A 9,688-nucleotide genomic window follows, 5' to 3' on the forward strand; every position below is an offset into this window, starting at 1 on the left:
ACCAAAATGAGGTGTTTGTTGTGCGCGAAAAACATATCTGTTCTAGTAACAGTTAAAATCCTTGCAACCGTAGGACGAGCTCTTTCTGACTAAGTATACAAAAACTAATCAAATGTAAAACAAATATAAAACTGAAACTGTTCTAAAATCAAAGTTAAATCATGGTTTTTTAAATTATGTAATGTTAGAAATAATGAAAAAATATGTTTAAAGATCCGGAAAACAGTTAAACACCTATCCTGTTACTACTTATATATATTAATGTTTATTGTACTGATTTATCCATTTTAGTAAATTAAATTTGTTCATTCCGAAAGTTGGATCATTTTAGTTCTGATGCACATATAGGTGTTGATGGAAAACAGTGATCTTTAAAGAAAGTCATGAGCGTGTTTGACCCACCTGCATTTTCAACCAAAAAACTACAAGAGCAACAAGATTCACAAGGTAATCGTACAAGGTAATCATTCAAAAGAATCATAATTAAGTGATCGTTCAAGTTAATTTTGTTTCGCCGGTTTTAGTTCAAGTAAAATGTTTACCGAAATGTCAGTTTCGGTTTCGGTATTGAACATCCGAAATTTCGGTTTCGGCATATTTTCTGTTTCAGTCGATTACTGCTTTCAAAGATAATTTCCTATCATTAAAAATTTTAAATAGATCAAATAATAAAAAGAAAATCACGCTTGATGTTAGGTATCTTTTCTTCTTATTGATAAGCAGAAGATCCTGCTCTGTGACATTAAAACTGAAAACATTTTTTAGTCCTTTAAAGCATTTTTTGAGCTTTTTTTTTTCAAATTACTGTTTAATTTTTTTTTTACGTTTTAAAATTCAACTTATAATAATGGATCTAATATTATTATGTTATTAACTGAACTAATGACTTGGCAATTTTAATGCGACATTTTGCTATATAGCCTATATATCTATATATCTATATACCGATATATATCTAAATATCGATATGTAGCTAACGATATAGCTTTCTATTATCGAGAGTTGCAATACCTATATTATAGGCATTGCAACTCTTGACATTATTAGGCTTTATCGTTAGCTACATATCGATACATTGTAGTTAACCACAAACAACGGCAAATGTAAAGCTAGTTAACGGCTACATATCGTAGTTTTTGACAAGCATTGTTGTAACAATATATAGATATCGATACATTATACCGATAGCTACACATTGTAGCTTTGTTCTAGGCGCCTATCACAAATTATCGCTATAGTGATAAGTGTATACATATATAGTATATGCGTATAACAAATTATTTTTAGTTAGCAATTTCAAAACACTATGGTGATAACTACATATCAAAGCCTTCCCAGTAGGCACAGCGACGTGACAAAAACGTGAATTTCACGTTATTTTGGCACGTGACAATTAGGTGACTTTTTGGTCCCCATGAAATGACCAATTCACGTGATTTATGGACGTGCTTTTCACGTTACTTTTGGCACGTGATATTTAGGTGACTTTTTGGTTCCCATAAACTGTCCAAAAGACGTGCTTTTTACGTTAATTTTGGCACGTAATATTTAAGCAATAATTATGCTTTATAATTACAATTATAAGTGTTTGGATTCGTGTAAAGAAAAAAAACTCAACGTCGAGGAAATATTTAATACGTATTAAAATACATGGTTTTATTAGTCAGTATATTAGTTCTTGACATAAAAATTTTTAATTTGTAATAAAAGCTGCACTTTTGTTAAAATATCCTCCTTATATCTTACTTTATCAAATCTTACTTTGAGAGTTGCTAACTACTTTTGGCAACAAGATTTTCTAGTGTGTTATTTGTTTTCTTTTATCTAAATCATTAAATAATTTTAAGAAAACAATACTACATACAGTGTAAAAAAATAAAAGTCATTTGCCTTCTAATTTTATACTCTGATTGCTAAAAAAGTAAAAAAGTATTTAATAAAAAAAGATGTAACAAAAAAGTCGACAGATGATTAAAAAAAAAGGAATACATAATAAAAAATACAAGTTTAAAAAAATATTTTTTATCTATATATATCTATATCTAATATCTATCTATAGATTTATCTATATCTATATCTATATAAAGTTAATAACTGATGGGCGTGATTAGAAAAAGACCTGTACTCACCTTATGTGATAACATCTGTGTACTATGTGATAACATGATAATTTGTTTTCTTTGTTTTCCATCTTCTTATATTTGCATCTTTTTCTGCATTAACTTGTTCATACATTAACTCACTAGATGCAAAGGTGACAGCCCACAAAGTTGCTTTAAATGAGTAATCTACAAAGTTTTGAACAGCATTAAATGTCATTTTAGAATGCACACAAAAATTAAAACAATTTATAAAAATGTAATAGTTATCACATAACCACAAAGCATTATAGTGGGGATTTTATATTATGATTTTCCTTATCCATGGTCAGATTTTTACCTTGAGGCTCCTTTTGCTGTGGAAACATTCACCACAGCTAAGGAGCCTCATCTACCCCTAATTATATATAATATATTAAGTATAAAACTAAAAATATGTATAATAAAGTATTGTCAAATTAGGTCACCAATAAATACAGAGTGCTGAAAATTCAACTCAGAATCAAGTTGCATTCTCCAACAAGATATGAATTAAATCAAATTCTTACTACAGAGTGCGATCACAAAAGAAGACAAAGAGAGGGAAAAGTGAAATTTCTCAAACTTTAAAAGTTAAAAGGTTATTGGGTCTTACTACAGAATGATATTCCTAGGCAATAACATAACAATACCATTGGGTCTTCCTAGTCAATATTATTTTATGCAGAAATTATCATTTGTCATGTAGCTTAATAAATTTATAATAACTTATTTATTATCAAATTAATTACATTGCTAAATAAGTTATAATAACTTATTTATTATCAAATTAATTACATTGACAAGTTTGACAGTCTAAAATAATATACAATATGGTAGAAAAAAAAGTATACCTTGTAGTAGGGTTTGATCTTTTGCGTGTTGCAATATGAGAATTATCTGCCATAACGTTACACAATTTTGAACTAAGCTTTATAATATATTTATTAAACCTAAATTGATAAAACTTAGTTATAAGATAATATATTTGGATAAAATATTATATATGTGACATTTTATTTTTGTCAAAAATGCATTGCGACGTTGTAAGATATCTTACGCCCTACTTTTTAAATTAATTATTATAAAATTACAATGCAAAATAATTACATTATTATAAAAGTAAAATAAAAAGTAATTACAATAATGAATATATAAACTACATATTTCATGTAATCATTATATTTAAAATATCCGGAAAAAATTTACGGAGAATATCCTGAAAAAATTCAGAATATTTCCCCCCTCATTTTTCCCTTAATTTTGCATTCGGCCAAGTTGTTTCTCAATTTTTTAAAAACTTTTCTTAATTTTTGTATGAATGATGACTTAAAACAACATAAAAACAAATAGATGAATAATATATACTTGTTATATGTTGTAATATAAGTTGTATGTATGGAAAACTTTTCAGATATTTGGAAAAAGATAAATTTCAGAAAAATATCTGGTATTCCGGGAATATCCCGAATAAGATAATCCCTGAAACTAAATCATAAAAAAATAGTAAATAAAATAAAGAATATCTTTCCAAGTTTCTAACCACAGGTTTTTATTATGAATAAAAAAAGTTCCAAAATACACAATATTTTGGCAACGTAACATTCACATTTTAATCAAGTAAAATTGTCAACTGGACAAGGTCACCTAAAATATACATGATTGAAACATGAAGAAGGAAACGGGGTAAGAGCAGCCATCAAACTTTATCTAATGAATAAGTCGATATTTTCTCCAATAACAGCTCACAACACCAAATTTAGCTCAAAAGAATCAAATAAAAACCTAAATAATAATATGAATATTAAATAATCATCTTAAATCACAAATTTTTAACACAAATCTTACATGGTAAGTCACCAACTGTTTTGGCAACAAGATTTTCTGGTGTTGCTATTACTTTGATCTAAATCATTAAACAATTTTTAAAAAAGCAATGCTATACTTGAGAGAAACTTGCTTTACATATTGGAAGGTCGTCAACATTGAAAGATAAGTAAAATGCAGTTTCAAATACAATAGCATCATAATCATCTTTTTGTGGGGAGAACATCGAACAAATCCGCTTTAATAACCTGTTTTATATTGTACATAATAACAATAGTAATAAAAGTCATAACTCGAATATATATATATTAATCATATAATATTTAAATAATATAAAAAAAGAAAATAAATAAGTATTAACCCTTTTTAACAAGTAAAGCACGAGATCAAGATGTCATATTTTATAAAAAGATAAAGTATTTAATAACAATATATACATATATCAATAATAAATAACATAACACATTTATTTATTGATATTATCTTGGATAAATTCTTTAACCTTGTTGATAAAAACCAAATAAAGAAAGAAAATCTATTTTGGGTTTTTATCTAAACGACTCTTGAGTAATAATGTATGCAGAAGTTCTAGAGACATTATTATTGCTCAAGAATCAAGAATAAGTTCTGCTAGAACTTATAATTTCTCCATGTAGCTTACTTAATTTAATATTAAATTCGTTATAACATAACTTATTTCGTACTAAATTAAGTAAGCAAAATGGACAAATTCGCCAGTCTAAAATATTATATCATAAAGTAGAAAAAAAGCATACCTTGTATTTGAGTTGAATTTTATTTGTGTGGCAAATAGGGACGGTAAATAGGGTACTAATTTATTTAACTTAATTTGATATAATTTAGATATTAGATATTGCAACTTAAAATATATTGTTCTTTTAGTTCTGTTTTAAATGCATTGCGTTAAAAGATTTTATATATACCAATTTTTTTTTTTTAATTATGATAATACTACAATAAAAATTAATTATATTATCATAGAAGTAAATAATTATAACTAACATAATGAATACAAAAACTATACTATAAAAAAATAATTAATTTAATAAAAAATATTATTTCACATTTCTTATGCCAGTTTTTTTTTAAAATAAAAAAGTTCCGAAAGACGAGATATTTTGGCACGTAACTTTCACGTGACTTTCACGTAAAATAGTAACCTGGACGAAGTCACCTAAAATACACGTGATTGAAACGTGAATAAAACGTTGCGTGCCTACTGGGTTGCAGCTTGCTATTTCATAACTATAAATCTATGCTAATATTGGTAGCTAAAGAGCTTTAAAGTTAGCGATATTATTATTATTATATTGTAACTAACCATAACATGACAAGAAGTCTTTATGCACTCGAAAGCTGCAAATCTTAGCTTTGTAGCTATTAACATGGCTGTTTTTGATAAAACTATTAAATTTGTGTTTATATATTTATTTTCATATTATTAAAGTAATAGTAATGAAATAAATATATAAACACAAGCAAAATAGTTTCTATTTATTCACAGCATCGGACAAATCATCCTAAAAAACCTAAAAATATAGTAAAACAGATGAACATAATAATTTTTAACCAGTTTATTATGTTATTAATAAAATTTACAACGTTTGATTTATAATAAGAAATACAAAAAACTTTATCACATTTTTCTTAAAAAAAGTTAAACAATATAAGGTAGACAATCAAAGCGATATTTTGTAAGATTTCATTGCCTTTATTTCATTTACTCTATTCTTTTGTGTTTTTTTTATCATAAAGGTAATTAAAAAGAATTATAATAAATTTTGCAAAGTCTTATCTTATGTTTTTTCAAATAAATTAAAAGCAGATTTAACTCAAGATATATTGCTTAAAACATTGCAATTAAAAATAGCTCACGACAAATTAGAAAGTGTTTTTATAAATTTTGTTATGAATTTTTAAAGGGAAAATTTCCAGCTGAAATTTTCAGAAAATATAATATAGCCAAGTCAATTCTTAGCAAAGTTGTAAAATCATTTAGATCTCTTGACTGCTATAAAAAAAACAGTTTTGGTGGACGCCCAAGGAAAACATTGCAAAGACTCGATTGATGAATGGTGAAAGAGCTTAAAAAAGATCTATTTTTATCATCCGTAAATTTAAAAGAAAGTCTTTAACTACAAACTCCAATTACACTGTAAAAAGAATGTAAAGTTATTTTTTCGAATGCCTGCGATAAAACCACTGCGATAAAACCACTGCAATAAAACCACAAACTTCTTTTAAAAGTTAGAAAACTTAGACCTGCATTTGCCAAAACATATTAAAATTGAACTGTAGACCTGTAGAAAACTACTTTTTTAGCAATCAATCAAAAAAGAACCTTTTAAGTAGCAACAAAAAAAAGCGAGTCTGGAGACAATAGAACATTAGGTAACTGGAGCCTGGGGACTAAAGGACAAAAAACAACATTAAAATATCAAGAAAAGTATTAAGTATGCCGGTGAATGTTTCTCAGCAAAAAAAACTAATCAAACTCACAAAGTTAATGAAATTACAGATTGTCTTGATATATAAAGATATCATGGAAGTTATTATGTTACCACATACTGAATGGAAGATGCCCTTAAAATGATTTTTTAACAGGACAAAGATCCCGAGTATACATCAAAAATTGAAAAGCAACTGTCTTAGGATAAGAATATCATCATGATGGAATGACCGGCAAAAAGCTCTTACTTGTATCCTTAAAATCAAAAATTTCTGGAAAATTATTGAAAACAAGATTAAGCGAACAAATGTCTAGACTAGTGATGAACTTTTTGAACAAGTTGAAATGGCCGAGCAAGAGATTGATATGAGTACTATTAAATCACTAACTGAGAAAATGCCTCAAAAAACGAATGCAGTAATTCAAAGTAAAGTAAGCTCTACCGAATATTAGGTAAAAAGGTAGTAAGTTCTACCGAATATTAGGTAGAAAGGTAGTAAGTTCTACCGAATATTAGGTAGAAAGGTAGTAAGTTCTACCGAACATTAGGTAAAAAGGTAGCAAGTTCTACCGAATATTAGGTAGAAAGGTATTTAGTTCTACCGAATATTAGGTAGAAAGATAGTAAGTTTTACCCAATATTGGGTAAGTTTTTGAAGCTTTTTGAAAAAACACGTTAATTTTTGAAATTTTTTAAATTTTGCGTCAATTTTTTGAATGTTCATGCAAAAAAAAAAAAAAGTACACTATTCTTGATCATAACTTGCTTGTTAAAATCTGATGAAAAAAATATTGCTTTGTTATGTGTGTCTTCATTAAAAAAAAGATTATTTTTTAAAAAGTCTTTTAAAAATGCAAGTTTTTGGAATGCTCCACTTTTATGTGTAATAAAAAATAAAACAAAAATCTAAATAGTTAGATTTTAATTTCATTGAATTTGTCAACTTAAATGAGTTTTCACCGGATATTGGTGGTTTTTTTGAGTCAATCCGCCAAACAAAATACCAATAATGGTTAACAAGCCAACACGTAAGGCTTAAAAAAATGTATCCATAATATACATAGCATTCATAAGCTCTAAAATCTAAAGCAGTATCATATCATAAAAACGTATAATCACAACTAGTATCAAATGCTATTTATTAATTTGTTAATGATAGAAAGTGCAGCATAAGGCATTGATGCATCTATAGTAGACATACTTCAACTTATTAGTTGTTTATTTTTCAAGCTTCTCCATACTATTTTCAAACTTCTCCATACTATTTTTCTTTCTGTTTATTTTCTATTTTTCACCTTTAATCTCCTTTCTTTTAACACACTTTCTCCAGGTTTCTAGTTTAAGGTTATGGCGCTTTAATTAAAGTTAGAGTTTGCTTCTGCGGATTTTCGTATGAGGGCTCTGTAATGCTATTAGTTGGAAGAAAAAAAATCTCTCTATATAATAGATATATATATATATATATATATATATATATATATATATATATTATATAGAGAATATATAAGTATATATATATTATTATATATATATATATAATAATATATATGTATATATATATATATATATATGTATATATATATATATATAATAATATAATAATATATATATACATATATATATATATATTATATATATACATACATATATATATATATATATATATATATATATATATATATATATATATATATATATATATATATATATATATATTATATAGAGAGATTTTATATATATATATATATATATATATATATATATATATATATATATATATATATATATATATATATATATATATATATATATATATGTATATATATATATATATGCATGAAAACAATAAGAGCGTGGATCTTGATGAAATCCTGATATTGTAAAAGCTTTCTCTGATATTATTAAAAAGTATTTTTATTCCTTCTTTAACAAACGACGTATTTCCTGTACAATTTAAATTTAAAAAAAAAGTTATTATAGTACCAATATAAATAAAGCAATGACTCATTGCGCTACTAGAGTTTGGAAAACAAATCTATAAGATAATTATCGTTATGCGACAGTCCAAAAGACTTTATAACACACTGATTACTAAGGCGGTTAAAATTATGTCAATATTTTTTCCAGTCTGTTGTCTATCATATAAGCTTTTAAGTTGCGCAATAGGGTTATGACTTTTTTTCAACCTCATGCTCCCGTACTGTAGTTTGATGAACTTTTACCTAAAAATCTCGAAATGAACTATTATTTCCATATCTTTTGAAAAAAGTTCACCCCGCCATTGAAAAATCGATACTTATGTCAAAATCGATTTTTTTGAAAAAACGATATTTCTGTCAAAATCGATGACATTGATGATTTTCAATGGCGGAGTTAACTTTTTTCAGAAGATATGTAAATAATAGTTCATTTCGTGCTTTAAATGTTCATCAAACTACAGTACAGGAGTATAGGGTTGAAAAATAGTCATAACCCTATTGCGCAAACTCTTGTTTTATATATGAATAGGTGAATGTTAAAGGGGCGGAAGTCCAATGATGTAAACTTTTGGGAAACTAAAAAAAACTGCATTTTTTTCCGTAGTAAATTTTTTTTTTTGAAGGTGAAAAACATTATCCTCTTCACAAAAAAAAATTATTAAACCATTAACAAAAATTTACCACGGGGGAAAATGCAGTTTTTTTTAGTTTCCCGAATGTTTTTATAGTCGGATCTCCGCTCTTTTAACATTCACCGATTCATATGAGTTCTTTTATTTTAATTAAAAAAAAAGGTTCTTACGGGGTTCACATGGAAGCTCATTTTTAATCCCATGTGCGTCACCCTTAAAAAGTATTGAAGTGTATGTTATGATTATTTTTTTGTTTTTATTTTTATTATTTATTGTTACCTAAAAAAAAATAACTAGGCAGGCTACCTAAATGTTTTGTCTTTTAAAACAGAAAAAGTTGCTTGAAGGGTTCGAAATATTAGCAAAAAACTTTAAATCTCTGTTTTATATTTGAAGTTGAATAAGAATTAATTTAAAAAAATCTTTTTAAGTCGTTTAGCCTTTAATTATGAAAAAAAAATTATTGTGATTTTGAAACCGTTTTAGGGCGGCACACAGGAGACAAAAAAAACATGATTACATAAAATTTTATTCCAATAATAGCAATAATATAGTCCCCCTTTTCACTTCAGAATATGAGTGATCATTTGCCAGTATCAATTGTAATTGAACTCATCGGAAGATTTCTCAAAGAGAATATTCACAAAATGACAGACAAAATT

The 9,688-nt window shown here is 26.3% G+C and overlaps 1 long non-coding RNA gene across 4 annotated transcripts; it reads right to left on the reverse strand.

The window, feature by feature from the left end:
• Window positions 1–1,731: 1,731 nt before the first annotated feature.
• LOC136090747 (uncharacterized) lies at window positions 1,732–4,168 on the reverse strand. 4 transcript variants are annotated; one of them, XR_010643686.1, is made up of 4 exons: window positions 3,966–4,168; window positions 2,972–3,880; window positions 2,130–2,288; window positions 1,732–1,824 (listed from the first exon to the last, which is right to left on the reverse strand). It is a non-coding gene; the product is annotated as an uncharacterized LOC136090747 (long non-coding RNA). The 4 variants fall into 4 exon arrangements; XR_010643684.1 differs by having other exon boundaries at window positions 2,972–4,165; XR_010643687.1 differs by having other exon boundaries at window positions 1,768–1,913; window positions 2,972–4,167.
• Between the last annotated feature and the right edge of the window lie 5,520 nt (window positions 4,169–9,688).

The sequence above is a fragment of the Hydra vulgaris genome, chromosome 14, assembly GCF_038396675.1.
Source record: "Hydra vulgaris chromosome 14, alternate assembly HydraT2T_AEP".
Lineage (NCBI taxonomy): Eukaryota > Metazoa > Cnidaria > Hydrozoa > Anthoathecata > Hydridae > Hydra > Hydra vulgaris.